This window comes from Scaptodrosophila lebanonensis, unplaced genomic scaffold (genome assembly GCF_003285725.1).
Source record: "Scaptodrosophila lebanonensis strain 11010-0011.00,11010-0021.00 unplaced genomic scaffold, SlebRS2 tig00000080-arrow-pilon, whole genome shotgun sequence".
Lineage (NCBI taxonomy): Eukaryota > Metazoa > Arthropoda > Insecta > Diptera > Drosophilidae > Scaptodrosophila > Scaptodrosophila lebanonensis.
In genome coordinates, this window is record NW_022060561.1 from 5,887,176 (window position 1) to 5,909,063 (window position 21,888).

Consider the following 21,888-nt stretch of genomic DNA (forward strand, 5'->3'; position numbering starts at 1 on the left):
TCCTTGTCCAAATCGTTACTAATGGCTATTTGTTTGACAATTTTTAAACGATATATTTTTGTGTTTATACTTCTGCAATTAAAAGCGATTGTTTCGATTCACTCGTACCAATTATTCATTGTAGTTGGGTCTTCTGTGCTTACTTCTTTATCCCACAAACTTTCAAGAGAAATCTAATGTTGACTCGCTCTTTTGCTCCCACTGATCTAACTCTCTTTTTAGTTGGGACGCTCGACCAACCGCCTCCAACTTGTTCGAACAACTTGCTCGCCTCACTTATTCAATCGCTGTTGTACGGCAAGTACCGCAAATTCTGTGTTCTCCGCATTTATTTTCGCTTTCGATTTCGTTATGGCGACATTTTGTCTGCTTATAAGCAGCCTAACTGTGGCGCATTTGAAGAAAGAGAAACCTTGCGATAACATAAAAACGTATGCATATACAATACATACATACATGAACTGTTATATGCGTACATTCATATACACTTACACATGTACATACATATATTAATGCACGCATTTAGGTAAAACAAATTATGTAGATTTTAAAAAATATATGTAAGTATTTGTGCGCACTTACCTAATATATCAATTTGTATCCTTTTTATTTGAGCAAGGTTTGAAAACTGAGCCACTTTTATATTTTTATGCCAATCACATTCACAAACAAAAACAAAAACACAAAAAAAAACAGAAAAAACAAGTAAAAAAGCTAAAGTCGGGTGTCCCGACTTTGAAATACTCTGTACATATGTTTACAATAATTATAGAAAATAAAAAAAATTAAGAAAATAAAAAAAAAAATTTGATCGATTTTACCTCTCTCGGTATTCGAACTCACGTAAAGGGTGTATAATTGCACATTTACATAGCAATTGCGTCTGTGTGAGTGTATGTATGCCTATGCGCATCAATTCGTGTCTGTGTAAGCATTTTCGCAGTCAACCAAACAGCAACATCAACAACAGCCGCGGGCAGCGCTTGAGCAGCGCTGCAGCAGCGCTGCATCAGCAAATATATTTATGGCTATAACTTCTTGTTAAATCGGTCTATCATAATGAAATTTGGCATACGGACATATAATAACTAACTGGGGGTATTTCCAAAATTTTAGTTCGAAATTCCAAGAATTACGGGAGTTACGATTTGCGGGGTAGAGGGGGGAGGGAGGGGAATTCCAAAATATACATTTTCTGCGTATTCACATAAGGCATCTGGGACTAAAATTTGGTGTTCCTAGGTCTTATAGTCTCCGAGATATAGGCGATTATACGAATGGAAAATCGGGAAAACCCCCATAGGGGGGAAGTGGGGGGGAAAATCAAAAAAATAAAACAAACTCGTATAGAATACACACATAACGCATCTTCGTGCAAAATTTGGTGTCTCTATCTCTTATAGTCTCTGAGATCCAGGTGTTCATACGGACGGACAGACGGACAGACGGACAGACAGACAGACAGGGCTAGATCGACTCGTCTCGTCATGCTGATCAAGAATATATATACTTTGTGGGGTCTGCCACGCCTCCTTCTGCCTGTTACATTTTTCAGCTCCCGCAAACCTAATATACTCTTGTACATTTCATGTACAGAGTATAAAAACTATTTCGGCACTGCGCAATTGATTTAAAACCACATACACATACATACTTACATACGAAACTATTTCGGCACTGCGCAATTGATTTAAAACCACATACACATACATACATACTTACATACGAATGCATGTAACTATGCACGTGCATACAAAACATACAAATCGCGTGGTAATTACACTTTGTTAAGCACTTATTTCACCTTTCCTTCTTGGTCATAAAACTAAATACATATGTATATATGTATGTACATTATTCAACTCGTATTTAAAATATAAATAATACGTTTTATAATAATTATCGGCAATGCGAACCACAACCGACACGACGCGTTCAACAGGTCGCTCAAAACTAAGCTTTGACCTGGAGCTGCCCGCAGAATGCTCTCTTTGAGAATGCAGAAGTGAGAGCAAAGTATTCAAAATAATAACTGTAAATATACTCCCGCAATGGGGTGTAAAAGCAGGGGATTGCATTTTATTTGCATGCACATTTTGCGATACACATTATTTTTTTAATATTTACTTTTTCATAATGTCCATTTCAAATAATTCATTAAATTAAATTCTTTTGAGTGGAAAGTGTGAGCAAAGAAAAATAAAAAACGAAGCAAATTAAATTTGATAAAAGGGTAAATAAATTTCGGCCTACAATAATTCATGGGTGATACAGTGAGTCGAAAAAGTATTGACACGCTCATTATTTTGAAAGAATGTTTCTTGTACCGACTAAATTAAGTTACCTAAATGGCACAAAAAATGGGTTGAAAGAACGAACATATTCTCACTAGGACAATTGAACAAGTTGGAGGTAATGGTATGGGGGATGTGTTGGAATGTTTCGGGCTATGCGGGATGACAAAATGGACAGAGCGGTAAATATTAATATTTAGAAAGAAACTGTGTTTCCAAGTGCTAAGAAACTTTGGTAGAGACGTCAGCAATTGATATTTCAAGAAGATAAAGACTCAATACCCGCCAATACCCTTTACCTGGTTCCAGAATGGCTTCAAAACACCTCCACAGTGTGCCAATTCTTTTTTGAATGAAATCCTGCATTTCTTTGGTCACTTTCATATTATCACCAAAGTAAATGATATTTATATTTAATATACAAAATAACTTTCAAATAAATCAAATTCTATTTTATAATCAAATATTGATCTGGTTGGTTTTTCAGCTGAAGATTATGACTCAATGAAGAAACTTAAGAAATATACACTTTTATCAGAATTTTCCGTGTCTATATCGAATGGCCAACATTTTCACAGTGTATTGCTGTGACGAACGCCCATTTTAGGAACATTGCTGCCTGGAGGATGGTAGGGAGGGCGTAGGGCGGTGAAAGTATAGAGAGGTCTTACATGTTTGCATTTCAGCTGCAACGCGCGTGCAGGGTACAGAAGCTTGAAGGGGTCAGGCAACAAAGAGCAAACTTTTTACGCTCCGTTTGTCCTGTTGCACACACGCACATACATACTGTACATACACACATACATAGGTGAACAGACAAAGGCAGCCACCATTTTAGCCTCCTGGTGGCTTCTGACTTTCACATACAACTACAACGTCAACTACTACTGAATGGGCAATATGGAGACAAATGCCAGTTTGAGGCGGCACTCGCTCGCTTGCTTGCTCGCCCAACTCCTCTATACGTGCCTTGCCTGAACAAGTATTAAAATTGTTTACCGTATGGCAGAGCAGAGCGCACGTGAAAAGCCAAAGAAAGAAAATTGTAGTAAATTTTAAATGGTACGGCAGCAAAAATGCAAGCACTTCGCCCCTCCTCGTCTCACCTCCTCTCACCTTAACTCGTCATCAACGAGCCCAGTCTTGACGCAGTGTAATTTATTGGCAGCACGTTTATCATGCAGCCCTCGACTGCTTGCCTGCACATCCTGCTGCTTCTTCTCCTTCTGCTACTACTCTAGTGCAGCAGCTCAGTCGTCGTTACCCAACTCTGGTAAGCCCAAAAAATGCAACCATGTGCCCTGGCGCATGCAAAAATGCCTACGGAGGGGGTCCTGAACTTCAGCTCACCTCCAAGTAGCAGCAGAAATGCAAAAACAACGCTGCACCAATTTCTCTCTCTCCCCCCTCCTCTCTTTCTATCTCGCACACACACACTCTCTGTTTCTACTTAACTCTCTCTTGCTTGCTTCTCCTCTATCTCTGCCACAATATTTGCACAAATTGCATCGAGTCTACAGCTTTTTACTTACATTTAACCTTTGTGTGCGCCAACTCGTGTGTTTGTCGAGCATTTTGCGGGGCCATTTCATTGTTTGTCTTAGGGACTCGCAAAGAGAAAGAAGAGTGAGAGATAGGGGTGAGGGGGTCGGTTGCAACATTCATTAAAATGTTTCGAATGTGTTTGTGGCAAATTGAGGCTGCGGCTAAAAGTTCTAAGGCCCTACGGCATTCTGCTGTGCATTTGCATTTTCTAAGCTTTCGATGAAAATGCTCCTATGGCTGAGGATTATGCGTGAGATATTCAGCACACACCTGCAAGGGGGTGAACGGGTGGGGGAATGGAGGTGGTGGAATGGGGGAAGCAAATTCATGTTGATTTTAAATTATTGCAGTAGACAATGAAAACACGATCTATATACTCGTACATACATACATCTATAATCTCATGTTTTCTGTTGCACTGAAACTCAATGTGCTGCCAGAAATACTTCAAAGCTACTCTGAAATTCAGTTTAAATTTTTAAGCAGCATAAAAGCATTTCTGGGCCAAAATATTCCAAATGTTGCAGTTTAAAAGTAACATAGAATACGACTTGGCTAATTTGTCGATTTCTGGCAAAACAAAGCTTAACATTACAAAAGTTTCTTACGAATAAAAGAAAAGGCTGAATTCCATTTGTTATTTATTTTTTAGTGGCGTCAATCATTTATGAATTTTTACAATTTTATGCAGACCAAAAATGTTTTTAATAAAAGATAAAGTTTCTCATTGGCCGCTGAAAAGTCAATGAATCAAAAAAATAAAATAAATAAAACTGAGTAGCGTATTGAAAGACCTGCTTAAACAAAATCAGAAGCCCTGACTTGAATAAATACTGAACGAGTATAGAAAACTCAATTTGTAATTTACAATTAGAGCACAAGAGCCACTAATAAGTCGAAAGGCCAACCTTTTGTGGGACAACTTCTTTTCGAATTCAATCGTCATTACAATCCTAATAAATCAAAATAATTCATTCGCTATATAAATACATACACATATAATAATTAATTTTGAATTTTTCCATATAATCATTATTTTTTAGCAAAAAAAATTAAATAATGGTTATTCTTTAAGTTGAATTTTTGATCAAAAATAAACATCAAACCTGCGTTCTTCATAGAGAATAAGGACAAAATGTACATATATCCTTAAACAAGAAGCAAAGGCGAACCCCTATAGTACAGTCTTGAACAAAAAGAACATTTTCAGTCAAAATTACTCCTATCCGAACCAATACTTTATATACTATATTTTGGAATCAATACTATAATTAACTCAACATGATAATGATACTTTAAAATATTGTTTACAACTGCTAAAATACAATAATAATAATAATATCTTTATCAAATGTTTTTTGGCCATAAAGCAGATCGTTTTGTAACTATCGATACAAACTAGTCTGCAACATTAGTCGTAGTATTCCAACTAGCTTACCTTTTTCTCTTAGCTTGACTCAATCAAAAACTTTGCCGGCTTAACCAACGATTCCAAACAAAAGTCGAATTGTGTTAACCACTTTCTTAGCAATTAGCTTTGTCAATAGAGAGTCGAAGAAGGAAGAAGGCGAAGACTGCAAGACAAAACAACCAAATATTGTCAACAGTGCTGGTAAAGGAAAAGAGACGGGAAGAGAAGGGAAGGACTAAAAACTAAGCTGCACCCTTTCAGCACTTACCGAGCCAAATATTAATTAAAATGCTCCCCAGCTTTCGTGTTTACACAACCAATTGCGAGAAATGTGCGCATAAACGACGCCTCAAGTTATACTCTCGTAACAAATACAGTCTTCCATATACAAATATTTATATATAAATGCCGCAAATTCAATTTGCGAAGCTTTCAATTCCATATTTAAAGCAAAGCCGATAGATCCCGGCGAGACCTCTCGGGAAGCACTTTAAATGCCCAACAGGTCGACCCCGGCCTGCCATTGTTCCTGTTCCTGAATGAGGAGGGTGTGTGCGTGCGAGTGGGTGGGGGAGGTGTGGAATAAAAATGAAAAGGAAGTAAAAATGAATGGGAGCTGAACAGAACAAAAATGTCCTGCGGCCGCTGAATGCGTGGGTGCGTCTGGCAGTTGCTGTCAGCGCCTGTTTTTGATTCATGCGTTAAATGAAAATTAATCCGATTTAATCTGTCGCTAATTAGGTTTACTCTGGGATTTGTTTCGCACCTCTGTCGTTTGTTGTTGTTGTTGCTGCTGTTGCTGCTGGTTTGTTGTTTCCTGCATTCGACGTCCATTAATAACGTAAAAAGCCCGGCCGCAAAATGTATTTTATTTACGTTACGCACAACATATGTATGTGTGTGCTCGTATGTTGATATACATACTTGTATATTAGCCGATAACACCAATGAATTATGCATACATATAATACTTGCTTTAACAACATCCCCAACTTTAAAATGTCCCCAACAGCCAGCCAAAGTCGTGTGACATAAACCCAAATCAACACCGATGACACTCATACGCCCTGTTGCCTTCCAATGCCGATTTGGCTGCCTGGCTCAATGGCTGACTGTTGTTGTTTTTTGTTGTTCTTGCTGTTGCTGCTGCTGCTGCTGTTGTTGACAACATTGTTTCACACACATACATATATACATATATATATATATATATAGTGAATATCTACACTGCTGCAATATGCCTAGACAACGGACAGTCGGCCTGACACCAACCTGCCTGCCTGAATGCCTGGTTGCCTCATTTCCATAACGAAACCACCGAAAACAAAGCCAAAATTCTGAAGTTTCATTACGAAAGGCCAAAATCGAAAGGATGAGCGCGACAGGCACCCGCTCCTGGAACCCACTTCTCCCCTCCCCTCTTCACTACCTGCTGCAGCTCATATGCTATTTCTGCTTTCGTTTCTGGTTATATCAAAAGCCAGCAAAATCCAAAACTCTTGTCGTTGTCGTAGTCATCAGTGCTGTTAGAGATGGGAGCGTGACAGAAAAGTGTACTAGCGGCAAAGCAAAATTGACCCCATAATGGGGAAATTTTTACATGATTTTAGACATTAGTTTGAATATTTCACATTGATTCTTTTCACGAATTTTTCAATATAAATAATATTTATTTATTACTTTTATTATTCTTCTTGGCGTACCAGAAGTAAGATCCCGTTTCTTTACAAATTCCCAGAACTGTTTGGCATTTCAAAACTTTTTTGTAACAATTCGACGCTTCAAGGTTTTCACAGTCATAATTTTTGACTAGCTTCTAGGTGTGTTTAGGTAATTTTCTTGTTCAGAGACTCATTTTGGAGACATATTTTCCATAGCATTTGGTAGCATTGTGTTAATCAAAATATCTCTGACCAACTGAAATTTCGTCGTAGCATCATTCGACACTACACCAAGAAAAATAGCCTCAGACCATTATAGTTGCACGTCCATTTGTGTATTAGCTTATAATACCGTTTAAATTGGTTCTTCCAAATCTTAGGGATGTTTGTTTATGATATTTCTTTTGAAAATGAATTGAATCTTGTGATATAATAGTGGTAGTACTTTCTTCAGCATTTTTAGACAGAAAATTGCCAAAAGTTTTTCACTGGAAAGGGTCAATTTTTTAAATTTGGAAGCAAAATAGCTCTCAATACCAGATAAATTCAAAGGTAGTATACAGAGAAAGCCACTGACGTAAATAATTTTACTTCCGAAATTAATTAAAGCGTGTAGACTTGACTTTTTAATACCATTTGAGTTTTAAAATTTGTGAAAGCTTCAAAAAATTGACTTGAAAATATTTGATAAGCAAAATGATAAATTGATAAAAATATATACTACTACTAAGATCCAATCTGATTCTGATCCTAAGAGCCTCTGTAGGTCAACATCCTAGAATCCTAGAGGCAGCTCATCACCCATGTTAGGTGATCGCGATGTTTTTTTTGGATAGAAGATTTTCCGCCTCAGTTGAGGTGACCCTGATAGAGTCAACAAATATAAGGAATTCAGGAACTGATAACAACAAAAATTGAACATAAATTTTCCCATCTTAGGTATTTTTTTTTCTTTCTTAACAACTGTTCTGTTTTTCTAAGTTCCGTATTCTAATTTAATGGACTGGAATCGTAAATCGTGTAGTTGGCATAAAACTAATGCTGCTACTCCAACAGGATAGTACGACTTTAGCATCGAGTTGTGGAAGAACCATCCCTAGCACTGTTGTTGTGTTGTTTCTGCCACTGCTGCCGCTGCTGCCTCTGCTGCTGTTGCTGGCGTTGCTGGCGTGTCTGGGAAGCGTCTGTGCCTGCCTAGATAATGTGCTTAATACGTTTTTATGTGCATGGCAAGCTGGTGACGTCGTTTCGTCGGGTGTTTCATTGTTATTACCGAGGACTGCTATTGACTCCTGCGTCGCGTGAAATCAAATTTCCACTGAAATGACTTTTGGCCAAAAGCAAAAAGTTGTGTGTGTTTTGGGCCCGATTGCTAGCTATTGGCAGCAACTCCGAACTGCCTGCCAGCCATGACTAGAATTCAAGTCATGAATTATGCAAAGGGCTCTTGGCAGCTGCAGCTCGTTGAGTCGACTGTTTTGGCTTCTCTCGCTGCTTGTTTGGCTTTGGCTTTTGACGTTGCTTTCTGTTATCGCCAAATGCAAAAACTATTGACCCATTAACGGGCGTGTCGTCTATGACACTAGAAACACGAAGCCAAACTAATTAACATAACGCATTAAAACGACAACAGGCAGCACGGAATGGGGGGAGGGGGGTTAGTTGTCGCTTCAAAAATTATGTCAAGTGGGTTGACAGAAATGATTATCAAAGGATTATGTGCCAGGAAGCACTTGCCTTTGGCTCCTCCAACCAGTTAAGTTTGCTTTTCAGCTCAAAAACCATTATTGCTTTAACTGAATTACATAAACAGGGGGCAAGAGGCGGCAGTAGCCGTTCGCTCTTTGTTTGCTGCCTTTGACACGCGCCTCATGTCAGCGCCCGCGACACTCAAAAGCCAGCCTGCCTGCCAGCCAGCCAGCCATCCAGCCCAGAACGATGACAGACGATGACGAGGATGGATCCGAGACTGAAACTGAGGCTGACGACAACAAACAAGTCGCCGCCTTTGACATGACTGGCACAGCCAGGCGCTCGTCGGTGGAGAAGGAGGAGCAGGAGCCAGAGCTCGAGCCAGAGAGTAGGAAGTCAGTCAAATGCATGCTGCATATTAAACGCTCAAGTAGCGCCACTTGCGAGTCTCCGCCAAAGGCAACCAAAGTAGCTGAAGAAACTGCAATGTAACTGCAGCATGCAACTTAAGTGAATGCCTCATGTTTCCATCTTGGGATAGTATTATGAATAGCTACTATGGTAAGATCATACCATACTCGTATGTGTATCAGACGCAACTAGCATATGCGAAAATTCATTATGAACAAGAAGGACTTACACAGCCGTGCAATACAGGTTGTGGAGCAATAAACAGACAAGTACCTTCTGAGCAGTTTCAAAGGAAGTTAGAGCATTCATTAAATATAAATTCGAGCGAATACAATACAGATAACTATTTAACGCACTGTTATGAATACCTTTTTATAAAAAATACCTTTCAATTAGGAATATCTATCTTCTTATCACTGTCTTAAATAGTTAGCCGTTTCTTACAATTTTTGTTGATAGTTTCTGATGGCAATTCTAATGATAATTCTAAATTTGATCCGGACTGGTCATATTTATGTAAGTTAATACAAATCTGCTTCTTTTTAGCTGAACCAGCATACCAATTTGCCTTTAGTTCCTTTAGTTTTTATCAACTTAATACTTGAGTTATAGAAACAGGGAAGTCTCTTGCTCCCCCTTTCAGCTTCATCGAAAACACAAAAATGAAGCGACACCAATTAAATGATGCGAGAAATTTAGTCATTCACAACTTAAATACGGACGAGGGAAGACTTTGATTTTAAAGAATTTACTATTAGGCATTAATCCTCAGAATTGAAGGCATGAATTATAAAGCTAGGCAACATTTCTTCATGTGAATGCAAAAGGACGCAGCAACTAATGCCCTTAACTGAGTATACAAGATTTTAAAAAGTCACTGTAAATGTTACTCCCTAATTAGGGCCAAGAATTTAAGTTAAAAGAAAAATAACTAAACGGCCTTAAGTCGGTAACTGCTGCTTCAGTATTTAAATAAGTAATATAAATATAAACAAAAAAAAAATAAAAAGACTCGTGTCTTTCTATGCGAGAATTTATACAGATTTATACAAACACCTTCGCATAATTCGACCTTGATAATAAGAGAGAACGATACAGTCGTGCAAGTCCGACAGTGAAATACGCTGTACCCAGACAAAATTCCGACACAATCCGACATTAATCAATCACGCATAACAGAACATAAAATATAAGAGAATGCGCTCTTTAGCTTTATGTTGCTCCCAAACAGCTGCAAAGCAATTAGGGCTCCTAAACTATGTTCTAATAACTTAACTATGGTTGCTTAAACTAAATTTAATGCCTTTACAATAACCATGTAGTGAGAAAATAACATTTTGTAAATTTCAGGACATTAAACCGGAAAGTTGCAGACTAAAATTAATGTAAAGAATCTTTTCCGGCAGATGGTCAGGCAATTAGTTTATAGCTTAAATGAGACTGGTGTCGCATAGTGAGATAGAAAACTAACTTTATTCAAAAAAAAAAAAAAAAGAAGTTACTTGTCGCTTCTCGGCCTTTTTAAAACATTTTTCAACATTGGTCACCTGGAGCCCATTAAAGCCGCGGCAGACAAATGACTTAATGCAGCGACGCTGCCAGCGTTAACTAAATGGGAAGCGTTGAAGTCCAAAATATTTGCACGGCGGCCTCGACCAACTCTTGGCTGAACTTTTTGCATATTTGGGAGCGGCGCGGCAGAGAGCAGAATGCGAAATGATCTATTGTCGCTGCTGCAGCTCTAACTGTTACCTTAGGTACGTAAGTGTGTGTGCAAGTGTGTGCAGGTGTGTGTGCAAGTGTGTGTGCAAGTGTGTGTGTGTGTGTGTTGGTCTGCTATCTTCGTTTGCAAAGTGAATGCGCAATAAATGCGCCCTAACCAACAAACTCAGCCAGCCAGCGAGCCAGCCAACAACAACAAAGACAACGCAGGCGAAGCAGACGCCGACGTTGACGTTGATGCTGGCGACGCGTCGTGACGTAAGATAGAGGCAGAGAGCATGGGCGGAGAGCGGGCTCGACTGAGAGCGCAAAACTTGCGGCTGCTGCCCAAAAAGTTAAGTGAATTGTGCAAAGTTTTTCGGTGAAAATTTGTGCACTGCAAAAAGTTGGAGAGACTGCATGCGTGCATCCATGTGTGTGTGTGAGTGAGTAAGGAGATAAAAAGTGTGCGTCCGACTAAAAGGTAAATATGGTGCAGCAATAACAACAACAACACCAGCTACAATGGCACCGGCAATGGCCATACAATGCCCCATAAAATGTGCTACAAAATGCAAAATGGCTTCTGCGGTTTCAATGGCAACGACGCCGTGCGCATCGCACATCGCACACGAAACCTAGAACCAACCGAGGCACTGAGGTAAAAAAGTAAAACCGCTGACGCTGTGAAATTTACCGTTGCGAACTTTTATGGCTGTCCCGCCGTGTAGCGCTGTCGTCTCCTCCCCCCCTTTTCCGTCTCATCCGCACTCTCACCTGCTCCGTTCCTGTCGCTTCTTGTCGCCTTTCCCTACGTCCCACCAGTTGCATTGACAAACAACATAAAATAAAAACTTTTTTATGCTATACGGCCTGCAATTGCAATTTGTTGTTATTGTTGTTATTGTTGTTGCCGTTGTGCTTTTCAGTAGATGAAGTAATAAATGTTGCATGTAATGTATTAGCAAGAATAACGCAAGAATTACTTATGGCAGTGCAGGTCGACTTTTAATGGACAGCTCCTCTGTGGTTGTGTGGATGGCGATGGCACAGAAACTATAGAAATCTACGAGCATTTTGAGTGCAAAGTTACTTATAGAACTATATATATTTTTTTGAAAATATCGACTATTGTTGAGTTTAGATATAGATACCACAAAGAAACTTTACCTTTCTGTGACTATGTTTGACGCAATTTAAATTATTTACACAATAACCTAGGCCAAGAGTTCTTCAATTCGCTTATTGCATTTAGAATGTTATTTTAAAAATAAAAAATACATATTTATATACTCTTATATCAGTTATTTTTGGTGTACTGTTGCTGTGATGACAAACTACAAAGACAGCTTCTCATGGAAATGTATTCCTTTTCTGACTTGTCAACCGTTTTTTCCGGTTGGCTTCCATTCTATTGTTAGCATTGTAGGTGGATAGAAAAACTATTTGATATGGCCAGCTTATCAGATAGCTGCTTGTAATCGTTTTCGGCACATTCCTCACAACAATAAGTCGCCTAGTTCCATTTGATATTTCGCAGGAGTGCCACTTAATTCAATGTTCATAGTTCGATTACAAATGTTTATTTCAAAGTGAGAGTTTTTAAATCTGATTCGACTATCAGTAATGGGTGGAAATATGAATAAGTCGTTGACGACAATTTGACCCAAATCAGTGACAAATTATGCGCTTCATTTCGCTAATGCAGCATCCCCCTCCCCGGCCCAGCATTAGGGTCTAATGGGGCCGCATATATCTTTGTAACTGATGCATGCAATTAAACATTTTGACAATGCGCTTCACTGATGCTGTCTTCTCATACATTTTCGGCGTAAACTTCATTAGTGTCGCCGCTTAAGAGACAAAAAATGGGAAAAATTATTATTAATGTCGGAGCATAATGCATTTCCCGTCCCGCCCCGAGCCGACCAGCACTGTTCCTCCCGCTAAGAGCGTAGAGCATTATTCCAATTAAACTCATCAGCGGCGACCGCTGCAATTAAACGCCCGCTGTGGACTGCAAGTTGGCTAGCACTTGACTTGATTCCAGTCGAGTGGCTGCGACTACGACTGTATTGGAGTTCTCTACCCTCCACTCCCTCTCCCCCTCCCCAGCATGTAGCCTTGCTGTGCGAGTGTGTGCGGGCGTGTGGCAGCTTGTCAGGCCTTTATAAATATGATGTGTGGCTGCTAATAATGCAGGCGGCACTTTGCTAAGTGCATTCGAATGCATTGAACCCGCCACGCCACACCGCACCGCACTCGAGAAGTAGTTCTATTTTCAAGCAGCTTATCAATGGAAAGCTAAAAATATGTCCGCCCTGCTCAATGGGGGTTTGCTTGATGCGTGGGGGATAAATAAAATAGACAGTAAATTGTAATTTTCTATAACACACGTATTCAGGAGGCATTCAGACCCATATACCGATGGAAAATCAATAATCCTTCACATATTAGTATACATCTATATGTGTAAGTAGCACATCTGTATTTCCATGACATTTAAAGTCGACTAGTCGGGGTTTGCCTATCAACTGCTCCTGTCGTCTGGCATAAATCATTTAAAAGTTGCACGATAAGCCCAGCAAGACATATGTTTGTGCAAATCTAACCAGAAACAGAGGGAAGTGAACACCAAGTTGAGCCGGAACTCAAGTTCCTGTCGCAAAAGATTAGCGGAAAAATATATTTTGCATGCGACAGAAAAAGTAACGCTAGAGTTAAAAATGCCGAGAAGCCTTTTTAAATATTTCGTCAAGTACAGTAAAAAGTATCCGAGTAGTCCACAGCTGATGAATGGCAGAAATTTGTACGAACTTATTGCCTTGAAATAAAATATTTTTGATCGATAAAATAATTAAAACTTTACAAGAGACAGTACAAAAAACTATTTGGTTAAGTAATATTCTGTCAATTCATTCGACAATATTGAATTTCAACTATTAAATATTTTTCATTATTGTTAATTAATACTTGTGCTTCTTTACTAAATAGCATGCATCCCATGAGTCGTGACCATGTCGTTGTAAGTGCCTGACGTAGGATTATTCCGATTCACTTGTACAAGCCCAATACAAAATATGTAATTGAAGCGCACCTTCCCATAAATCTAATTATTTATTAATACATATTTACATTATTATATACTTTTATTGCTAAAACAAGTAGAGAAGCTAAAGTCGGGTATCCCGACTTTGAAATACTCTGTACATATGTGTAGTATAATTATGCGTATCTAGGCGTGTATGTGTGTATTTGTGTGTGTCTGTGTGTCTCTGCAAAGCAGCAGCAACAACAACAACAGCTGCGGTCACTGCTTGGCCATATACACAAATATCGCTATAACTTCCCGTTTAAATCGGCCGATCATTATAAAACTCGACACACAGACTCATAATCACTAACGGAAGGTATTTTCCGAATTTCAATGAAAAATTCCTAGAATTAAGGGAGTTATGGATTGCTTGGAAGAGGGGGGAGGGAGGAAATTCCCAAATACACATTTTCTGCGTATACGCATAAGGCATCTGGGACTTAAATTTGGTGTTCCTAGGTCTTATAGTCTCCGAGATATAGGCGACTATACGAATGGAAAAGTGCGGGGAATATCAAAAAATTAAAACAAACTTGCACAGCGTACACACATAAGGCATCTTTGTGCAAAATTTGGTATCTCTAGCTCTTATAGTCTCTGAGATCCAGGTGTTCATACGGACAAACAGACGGACAGATGGTCAGACAGACAGACAGGGCTAGATCGACTCGTCTTGTCACGCTGATCAAGAATATGTATACTTTGTGGGGTCTGCCACGGCATGTTACATACATTCGCACAAAGCTAGTATAGCCTTTTACACTTTGGGTACAGGCTTTAAAAATTGAATTAATTAATTAAATTATATTTTATTTATTAATTATTGTGAGCATGTATTATAATTCATTTTTATATATACATATTTAGTATTACTTTTTCCAGCACTCTCATTTATAATTATTCATTTCATGATTTTATATTCTTATTGCTATAATTCAATTTATATTCACTTTTTTCTTATTTTCTTGTTTTGTGTTTTCTTGTGAGTTGTTGTAACTCAAGTCATAGTCATACCTAACAGAGGACATTTGTATTCCTTTCTTTAGAGTTCATTCGCACTAATTTCTTGTAAACAAATCTTGTGAGCCAAAATTATTAAGCAGTTTTTGCAAACAAGAGAATCAGAAAATTTCAGATAATTCTGGAATTATGTGCCTTATTTTGGACTTCAAAACCATACCAGCTATCGAGCATTCACTGCGTTCGTTTGCTCTTCCCTCTGAAAGCCAACAATGCGACAATACAGTCAACAATTACGAATATGAATTTTTGAAAGCGTCAGGAGGAGGAGGAGGAGGAGGATGAGGAGGAGGACGACAGCGGGAGCAACACCAGCAGCAGCATCTCGTGTCCAATGCTGGACCAACCAACCAACCAACCAGCCGACTCATTCCAATTATGCCACCTCCTCTCTTGCTGGTCATATTGCTGGCATCTCTAGGCAACAGGCAGGCTGGCTGGCGGCATGCGAGTGTGGCGCCCTGCTTGGCGCTCTGGTCAGCACACAGCACAGCTGCTGATGCTGCTGCTGCCGCTGCTGCTGTCGTTCTCGTTGCCACTGCGACTTCCGTTTCCGTGCAGTTTCCGCATTTTTTGCCCGGCAGCAGCAGCAGCTGCATTGACTTTGAAGTGGCGGCCAGCAAGCAAAAAGGGCCACAAAAATTGCTTAACAGCCACGGGCCACATTCGTATACGGACGATGCCATTGCTGCCAATGTCAATTGAGTAAAATTTGCACGAAAAATGCATGCGCACAGTTTTCAGAGTTTTCAGGGTTTCCAGGCTTTTCCCAGTGTCTCTGCTGCCGTTTACCATTTGGCTTTGCCTTTGGATATGGGGCTTTGTGCGTGCTTGCCTTAATTTATAGCAACTTTTTCGGTTTCAGCATTCAACGTTCTATATACGCATTAAGCGGCGCCTGCTGCATAAAATGTGGTACATAGTAGTTCTCTTGTTGTTGTTGTTGCTGGAAGGTCGTTCAACTTGGTACGGACAACCTACTTCCGGCTTTGGCGCCACGTTGTTGTGTTGCGCATTTAACTATAAATTTCATAATTAAATTCGCTTAAAACCCACAAAAAAAAAAAAGAACGCGAATTTCATGGCGTCGGCGACGTCTGCCATCATTTGCTTTTATTGTTAAACAAATGGCTCGAACTGGCCAGTATTGTACTGCAAAGCCGAAAGTTAATTGAAACGTTGTGTAAATAAATATTTAATCTTTATTATGCAATAAATTTAAATACATTTATACCCATCACACATGCGACAGCGACAGGAGCGCCACTGCCATAAGTTTTTTTGTTTGCACATATTTAACATTAAATAATTAATAATTACATCAGCCTTTACGTAATGGCTTATTATATGGCCAGCGTCTACTTTGTTTTATTGTTTAAATAGCGATACAACAAATAATGGGGATTGACCACCGTTTTTATTGCCCTCTTTGGCTTTGCAATTGTTGTCTCAAAGCATTATTAGCTTACAGAATCAAAAAGTTAAAGCTGGCTTTAGCAATTTTAATGGTGGAAACATTTAAATTTGTTCTATTAATCACGCATTTAATAGATTCATAAAATATATATTATATACTAGCGTCCCGCCTCTGCTTCGCGAGGGTATTTTACAAATATTTTAAAAATTATAAATACAAGGATGATTCTGAGCTAACAGCATCCTGTTCCGGAATTTTTAGGTAATTTTTTTACACCTTGGGTTACATTATTGGAGTTTCAGTAGGGATCCCTATTTGCTTTTTTTATAATATAGCCTTTTTTACCCGGGGATAGTGTAGCTTCCCAACAGTGAAAGAATCATTTAAATCGGTCCAGTAGTTTCAAAGACTACAATTCAAATAAACATACAAGCAAATAAAGAATGAAATCGAGTTTAAAGAGGACTGAAGAGGATGATAATGACAATATGGTTTTGGAAAAAACATTTGAAGCCTATTTTGTTTCTTTTACAAAAGGCGTTAGGATAAGCAAGAGGGGGCTTCATAATTTAATGATCCAGACTTATGTAAATTGTGGGTTTTCCGAAGAAATGACTGCGTGAAAAGGTTTGTCAATAATAAAGCTACAGACTATCGCTGGTAAAAGAGCAACTAGGAGTACTTTATAATTATTAATTAATGATAGTAAGTAACTGGAGCTAGAGCTTCAATAAGTATACAAATTCACAGGAAAAGGCTCATTTACATAACTAGAGCGCTTGTCATCGTTAAAGAGGAATACCAATCGTATATAGAGTTCTCATTCCCCAGTCAAAATAATCCAGCATTAAGGCCTTTCCGCCATTGCCATCAAATGCATTCTAGCTGCTCAAATCCACTATGATTTGTTTAATAACAACAATTATATATACAAGTATGATGCTGTTATAAATGAATTTGTGAAGGTGGGAAATTCGTACAGTTTAGGAATTTAATCACCACGAGTGTCACACAAAGCCGCCCACCTTACCTTTCTTGCACATTTCTGTACGGCTTCACAACAACAACAGCAACAACAACAACAACAACAACAACAACAATGTGTAACTGCATATTTTTAAGCTGAAACGCTCAGTTAGACAGCGCAGCGCTCAGCAATTTGAAGCATTTCAAATATGACCAATGTAACTCGATACGATAAATCAAGTTGAACAGAACTCCAGAACTAAGCCCTGTCCCTGTCGACTCCCCCTAACCAGCCCCACCAGCAGCCACGACTTCACTGGGGAAGTCAGTAAGTAAGCCCAATGCAGTCGATTAATTGATTGTCTAAATGCACTTGTAAGCAACTCGACAAATCAATGAAGTGTAGAAAACACGCCAAAGCTGTAAACAATGTGAAAAGGGATCTTCCTCAGCTGCCAATCCGCCACTCCACCACTCCACCACTCTGCCACCACGCCCACTACACATGCCGGCGAAACGCCTGTGCAGACAAATGGACGGAACAAAGGAAAGATGGTGAGAGGCGAATGGTAAGGAAAAAAAAACGGACTGCTGTCTGGGAATTGGATTTTGCGGTTTTACGTTTAAAATTACATTCGACAGTCGCTGACAAGCGGAGTTCCTTTCAGGGCAGGGGGAGGGGCAAGGCGAAACCAGTGACGACGGCGACGGCGACAGTGATGATGATGATGATACCAACGGTTAATTGTTACTATCGCTGTTTGCTCTCTCTCTATCTATCTATCTATCTATCCATCTCTCTGTCGCCCAATTATGCGGTGTAGCATTGCAAGTGGGCGTCTTTGAGTGTGTTTGTGTGTGTGTGTGATAAGTACGAGTACTTACTAACTACACTCAAAAAAAACACAGGTGAATGTAAATATTTGCACGTGGATTTAAATATTTTCGCCATCGATTTGGCAACAAGCTATAGGTTGTTTTAGTCGATTTAAAGTTTAATTTCGAGTTTAATAATAGAGTATTAAATTTAAAGTGTGACGTATATTAAATCACAAGTGGTGATGGGTGTGGGTTTGATTTACGCCTAAGGTATCTTTTGTATAATTATCAAATAATTCTTCCCACTTTTATTCTACTCTTCTGTATTTTATCATTTTTTATATAAGGGCAATTTGTAATGCATATTTATTCGTATAGAAAAATACTACAAAGCAATTTGCCAATCTATTTTTATTGTTATTGTGAATATTGACTTTTTCTTCTATTTATTAGCTAAGGTTCAAATCAATATTGATATTTAATTAAAATTGGGAAATAACTGATTGAATACACCTATTTGACATATATGTACTTAATTTATATGAGAAGCAAAGCAGTTACACTTTGTATTTATTGCTGAAAACTGACGTGAATATTGACGTTTTTCTCTTTTTATTATTTCAGGTTCAAATCAATATTGATATTAAATTAAAATTGGGAAATAACTGATTGAATACAACTACATGTTCTTCATTTATATGTTAACCAAAAGAGTTACACTTTGTATGTGTATTTTTTACATTTAAAAAAATTCGATTTTACTATTAAAAATATATAATATATATCATAAAATATAATTTCATTTTTAATGTAAATCATTGTAAATATTGTATATACATAGATGTAAGTGCGTCCTATAGATGCTTACTATAGACAACTTTTTTATTCCCTAACTTTCAACTAGCTTAAGCTGCCATATTGGTAGTAGAAAACTAGTTTAATAAATTGTATATATGTATAAAAAAAAAAAAAATTAAATTTTACTGTGGAATTAGTAATATAGTAATTTTAACTATTTGTTATTTGTGGTGGGCGCATATTAAAATTAAATATGCTCCAACATTAAATTGAACATGACACACTTGACTGACAAAGATTTACACTTTCTTTTGAATATTATTCATATTTAAATCAGTAATTGAATATGTTTTTAGTTGAATTTGCATTGTTAATATTTTTTAAAGTCTTTAATCTTTATTCAAGATCTGTTCTAGGTTAGACAAATATTCAATCTTATGATAACTTTTGTTTATATTTGATTTGTATATGAAATAGTAGAACACTAAATTGAATATGAAAATATTCATTTATAGTATGCAACATTTCTTTTAGTGTAGCTACCTTTGCCACCCACTTACCAGCAACGCTGTAACGTAATTCAATCGCCTCGACTGACAATTTGCCAGCATTTACAATCGACTGACTTCTTGTTAAGCGAGTGGAATTCAAAATGGATACGCTTCGCTACTTACTAACTTCACTTGGTGGCTAGCTCTTATAAATTCACATTCACATGCTGCCTCCGTCCGTCATCAGATGGTTAAATATTTAACATTTTTCACATTTTCTCTCGACGACGACGTCACCAACAGAGGTTGGTTGGCCTCTCCTCAATGCGCATCACTGCAGCGCATTTAATCGTGTTAAACATTTTATGAACGAGGCTGCAACGCTGCGTAGCACTTTGTAGCGCTGCTGCCACCCGTTTGTTGGTGCACCAGAAAACCCCTTTTGCGGTTGTCATAATTGTAATTTTGGTCACTGCAGAGAGTGCATAAATTTATTATGGACCCCTCCCCCCTGCTCAACCAACTCTTGCAGTCCTGACACCGATTCGGCAAGTGCTGGGCACTTTCCTATGTTATAAATGTCAGAGAGCAGCTTTATAAACATACACACATACTATATAGCAATATCCATATATACTATATACCTATATACTCGTACATATATTTTGATATGTATGCTGTAACTAGCACTATGCCCTGCCACTGCCTCGAAAGCCAAATTTTATATTTGAATTTATGTAAATTTTTATTACGACTGGTCAAAAGTGAAGTGCAAATGGGGGTGTGGGAGTGTAGGGAGTTCAGAAACTCTGTATGCAGTCTGTGAGCCGCACTTTTGATGGAAAGCAAAAGTTTTGATGCACTGCAGAAGTTAAGTGCTCTAGGGCCATTTTGTGGCGTGGAACCGAAAGTAAATGCTTTGGTCAGCAATTGAGGGCAAACGAATGAGCAGTCAGATTGATGGTTAGTAGAATGCCAGTCAGAACGAGCTTGAGACTTATAACTGGAAACACATTTTAAATAGCTTCCAGTCCGCCTAAGTTAAACCTAATACGTAATAAACATAATTGCAGTGTTTTAATAATAGCAAGTACATATGTATTTTATGTCTACGATACTTGAGAATTTTCGTAATTGGTGTTGATGGCAGGAAATGCCTTAAAAGTAAATTAATTTTGTAGAATTTCTCTACTTATTGCAGGGTTTCATTACATATCTCGTTTCCAAGTATATTAAATATAGAACAAAGTACATAGTTTCTATCTATCTTTTTAGAGGAAAATTGAACCACATAAAATTACTCGGCAGTTAATATTTCGCACAAAGTTACTGACTTTTTGTTAAAACTGCATAGAAGTTTAACTTCCTATTTTAGAATCTTTCGAATTTTTTCGATCTCATTTAGTAAAGTTTCTGAAATTGTCATTATAGAAGAGCTTTCTTATATTTTCGATTATAACAATCTCTCGGCAGATGGTTTTTCCCTTTAAAGTCTGATTTTTTTTATTTCAGCAGTTCCTTGTACTTTTTATTTCAGAAATTTAGCATTATTGTATTAGAGATCATCATAGATTAACTGCAACTGGTTATTCACAAGCCACACAAGGACTATTGCTTAGAATAAGATTTTACAAGCCTGCAAGTTTATAAATATAGTATATTGAAGCTCCATTTACTATCGCCGCTAAAGTTTATGGATTTACATTCTATATAGCAACAGAATTTATTGGAATTCCTTATTTTTATGAATTTGTTTAGTTCGCCAATTAAATAGGGACTTTTCAAGAAAACATCATTTTGAACTTGTAACATCTGCTTTATACTGACATTTTCTTTATATTGTGTGAAGTATGGTATGATTATTGGTAATTATTGTATTATATTATCTATTCCCATGCCTGTTTCTTACATATATTCAAAAACAATTATTGAATATGTGAATGTTTCTAAAAAGAAATTCAGCCACACATTTAGTATATAGTATATGCCTACTTTTTCCCACATTCTTCCTGCATTCAATTATTTTCGGCGCACAGCACACTGCACACAGCTCTCAGTGCCAAATTGAACTCACACTCTCTTGGCTGTCTATCTTTATTGTTGACCTAACATTTATGCAATTTGTGCGTCAAGGTTTATTTTATTTAAAACTCAAAACAATTTCCCGTGGCTTGGGGTCGGCAAAAAAATATACATATAACGATTGTTAGTTAACGATATGCAGAAGCAACAAATGCATTGATATGCTGACTGGGCTATGAAGGGCAGCAATCAATATCTAAACATGGCTGAAATGCTCTTAAATAACCAAACAATAACTACATCAATTGTGGTGCAAAAGTGGATGCTGATATGAAGTGAAGTGGTTGCATTGAAACACTGTGCACCCTGCAAAGTGAGAGGTGATGGCGGAAGGAAACTGTTTTATGAATAGTACGAAGTAGCCTGGTCAGAAAGGCAAACAATTTACACACAAATTTGTCCAATTTTACAAACAAGTGATGCATAGAATTGTATTGTTTGGATTGAAAACCTATTAGCATTCTATACGAAAATATGGTTTTCCGC